A 4,488-nucleotide genomic window follows, 5' to 3' on the forward strand; every position below is an offset into this window, starting at 1 on the left:
TACAATACATACATGCAGTCACAGCATGCATTATTGCAAATTCTACAATTTGATGTTTCAAGTTTTTGACAAGACATCCAGGGATATCAATATTTTTGTAAGATTTGAATTAAATGCAGGAAAATGCAATTAGTAAAATTCCCTTATAGCAACCAACATGTCAGAAGATGGAGTAAATTAAGGTACCTTCATGGTAACATGCTGTATTGGTTTCCCAAGTACATGCCTTGGTGCGCTATAGCATAGAGCACAATAGCACAATAATATTATACATAGAGTACAAAAGGTGGTTATGTATACAGACTGAAGCTCCCATGCAAATTGGATTCTCAACTTACGATTACAACAGTCAGATACTCTAATAAAACAGTCGGGAATAACTGAGTGCAAACTCCTCCGACAGATAATTGTCTAATAATGCTTGATACTTTCCCATTTTAACCAGGGGGTGACAGAAGTAAAACTGCAAACACGTTTGTTGTATTGATGCAGTCATAATACAGCCATTAGCACACTGACTGCGAACAAAATATGACTAATGTGGTATGATATTCAAATACACATAATTATAATGATAATATCCAGTGCACTCACAAACAATACACATAAGTTATCGTAACACTACTTCAACCATGGTGTCCACACACCACCATGGAAATCAGGATCTGACCGAATATCAACAATAGGAGCCAACTGCTTGACATGTGTTCCATTGTAGTACTCTATTCTCTCCTTCAACTGCTTAACAATGTCAGGGTAGGCTTCAGCAACATTATTCCTTTCATTTGGATCGGCCGTCACATTAAACAGCCAAGTAAGGGATGGAGTAGGAGGAGGAAGCTCTATTGACCCATCCAAGCCAATCCAACCATCAGGACAAGCATCTCCTTTTTGTATGGGTGCCATGCTACAATTAGGCATGCCAGTTATAAGCTTCCATTCACCAACCCTAATAGCTGCTTGCCCAATATATTCCCAGACTTTATTCAGGGGATCTAAACCTATGAGTATTTCTTTACGAGGTGTCTTACTATTAGTAGTAATTGTTGGCCACACGTTGTATCCATCTAAAGCCCACTTGTCTTTATCCAGTTCCAAACCAGCAATACCTTCTACTATTGTTGGTAGCCAATCAGTTGCATGAATTAGGTGGTTATTAACATAGTTAAGTTTCGGTAGTTTAGAACCCCACACAAAACCAACACCTCGAACTCCACCTTCAAACACAGTTCCTTTGTTTCCCCTCAATGGCAAATTATTACCACCTTGCCTAGTCTGCCCTCCATTATCAGTTGTGAATATAATTATAGTATCCTCCAGTAAGTTATTTTGTTGTAGTTGTTTAGTAATGTTTGCAATTCCCTCATCAGCAGCTCGTAGCATACCACAAAATATGCGTCTTCTTTCATAAGGAATATCTTGACACTGATCAATATACTTCTGAGGAGCTTCCAATGGAGCATGCACTGCCTGATATGCAGCATAAATAAAGAATGGTCCTTTATCACTATCATGATTTGCAATGATATCTTCAACCACATCAGTGAATATGTTAGTACTGTAAACGCCATCTTTGTCTTTCACAGGTGTGGTATTGTTCCTGAAATCCAGTCCTTTAAAAATCTCTGAATCACCAACTGCCGCAGATGGATCATACACTGTGTTATTGTAGAGGGGTACTACTGAAGCTTTGTGAGTGAAATAATCTTCCACAGCATCATAATATCCATAGAAAGTGTCAAATCCCCTGTAGGTTGGGGTGTACTCCCACTTGTGCATACCAAGGTCCCATTTGCCTACACAGTGCGTAGAATAACCGCCTCTCTTCAACTCGTTAGCTATCGTGGTTTGGTTTAAAGGGAGAGCAAAAGCTCTACCATTTGTGATTACGGTATGGGCCAATCCCATGTGATATGCATAGCGACCGGCCATAATCGCAGCTCTTGTTGGTGAGCATATCCTTTCGACGTAGTACTGCTCCAGGCGGATTCCTTCGCCAGCTAATTTATCGATGGTCGGCGTTGGTATGTCGGAACCCTTGTAGCCGACGTCATTCCATCCCAAATCGTCCATTACTATCATAAGAATGTTGGGCTTTTTCATAGACGCATCTACACTCTCAGTTTCAGAGCTGCAAGTAAGCAGCAGCAGCCAGCTAAGCAAGAAAACGACCTCCATTTGTTCTTGTGCTGTTGTGTAACGAGTTTGTCAGACCACTACACAGGCGCGTGTGCGTGGGCAGGGTTAGTCTGCATGACCTCAGCCTCATGACCTGGGTTCGGCGCGTTGATGAGCCCGTTCACGTTTTCACAAATCGCGAAATTTACGGTGCGCAAAAAGTTGGTGTGATTTAATGCACGTGTACTAGCTATACATGCATGATTTTTTTTTGGTTTGGACATTGCATAGTGTCATCTGCAGTTGGTACTTTCAGCCACATAAGGTTGAATAAAGAATTTTATATATAGAATTAACATAATAAATAGATAAATTCTAGTGAATCCATGGTGTCCATATGCCGTGATGAAGTGCCGGATCAGAACGTAAATCAAGTTTAGGTGACAATTGTTTCACAGGTGTTGCACTGTGTTCCTCTAGCATCTGTGTCAACTGTCCCACAATGTCAGGATGATCCTCAGCTAAATTGTGCCTCTCAGTTGGATCAATTATAACATTAAAGAGCCAAATGAGGGATGGATTCGGTGGAGGAGGCTCTATGGTTCCATTTGTGTGAACCCAACCACTTGGACAATTAAGTTCATATGTGTTACGTTTTGATTCCATACTACAGTTAGGCTGGCCCCTGATTAACTTATAATCTCCAACTCGTATAGCTGCCTGTCCTATAAATTTTTTCATTGGAGGGTCTAAGTTTATTAACACTTCCTTGCAAGGAGTTTTACTATTAGTAGTAATGGTTGGCCACACATTGTACCCATCTAATGTCCACTTGTCTTTATCCAGTTCCAAACCAGCAATGCCTTCTACTATTGTTGGTAGCCAATCAGTTACATGAATTAGTTGGTGATTATCATAGCTCTGGTTTAATAACTTAGAACCCCACACAAATGCAGTACCACGGACTCCACCTTCAAATACAGTAGCCTTGTTCCCCCTCAACGGCCAGTTTCTACTTCCCTGGTGAGTTTGTCCACCATTATCAGTTGTAAAAAGAATTATGGTGTTATCTAGTAAGTTTGTCTCTTGCAAACGTCGAGTGATATTCGCTATTCCCTCATCAGCAGCTTTTAGCATCCCACAAAATGTATGTCGGTTATCATAAGGAATATCTTGACATTGATCAATGTACTTCTGAGGAGCTTCCAATGGAGCATGTACTGACTGATATGCAGCATAAATAAAGAATGGTCCTTTATTACTATCATGACTTGTAATAATATCTTCAATTGCTTCTGTGAACAATGTGGTACTGTACTGTCCCTTTTTATCCATCACTGGGGTGGTATTATTTCTGAAGTCAATTCCATTGAAGAACAATGGAGAGTCCAAGTCAAACGTGGCATTGATGATGGGAGCCACACCTGTTATGTGAGTGAAGTAATCTTCCACAGCATCATAGTACCCATAGAAGGTATCAAATCCCCTGTAGGTTGGGGTGTACTCCCACTTGTGCATACCAAGGTCCCATTTGCCTACACAGTGCGTAGAATAACCACCTTTCTTCAACTCGTCTGCAATCGTGGTTTGGTTTAATGGCATACCAAACGGAAATCCGTTCGAGATGACAGTGTGAGCCAGGCCCATGTAGTAAGGATAACGGCCCACCATTAACGCCGCCCTTGAAGGTGAACACAAAGATTGTACGTAGTACTGCTGTAGGCGAATTCCTTCGTTGGCTAGTTTATCGATAGTGGGAGTGCTAATATCGGATCCCTTGTAGCTAGTATCGCTCCATCCCAGGTCGTCTATTACAATCATCAGTATGTTAGGCTTCGTGGCTGCATCGCAACTAACGACGAGAGACGTAACGAGTAACACAAAAACCCGAGAAGACGCCGTGACCTTCATGGTTAATTAACATGGCGGCACCCGTCGTAGCCGCTTTTAGTACGCGGGGACATTAAATTTTGTAACCCGGGAGCAGAAATAAACTAGGCTTAGGTCTCCATTTTTGATGATGTACCTGTAAAAAACAAAAAAAATTATGTATATACACCGTGTTTAAGCGTAGGTGACAGTTTTGGCTACAGATGCAGTGGCAGATCTAGAAATTTTCAGAGGGGGTTTCAGATTCCACTGAACTTCAGCCTAGCTGTACTCGAAGACCAAAAAAAAAAAAAGGTCACAATCTGCTGTACAACGTTATAATTGTGATTTCCAAAGCTAAGCTATGAAGATTTTCACCTATCACTGACACGACGACTCGTCAATAAATTTGGGGCACGTGCTATTTTCAGAGGGGGTTGCAGCTGAAACCATTGCAACCCCCCTGTATCCGCCACTGAGATAAACCTATAGACTGGAACA

General features: G+C 41.4%; 2 pseudogenes; both read right to left on the bottom strand.

Annotated features, from left to right (window-relative positions):
• Positions 1-541: 541 nt before the first annotated feature.
• LOC136255766 (arylsulfatase B pseudogene) lies at positions 542-2,275 on the bottom strand (annotated as a pseudogene).
• A 164-nt stretch (positions 2,276-2,439) lies between these two features.
• Positions 2,440-4,063, bottom strand: LOC136256127 (arylsulfatase B pseudogene; annotated as a pseudogene).
• Between the last annotated feature and the right edge of the window lie 425 nt (positions 4,064-4,488).

The sequence above is a fragment of the Dysidea avara genome, chromosome 5 (assembly GCF_963678975.1).
Source record: "Dysidea avara chromosome 5, odDysAvar1.4, whole genome shotgun sequence".
In the NCBI taxonomy this organism is placed as follows: Eukaryota; Metazoa; Porifera; class Demospongiae; order Dictyoceratida; family Dysideidae; genus Dysidea; species Dysidea avara.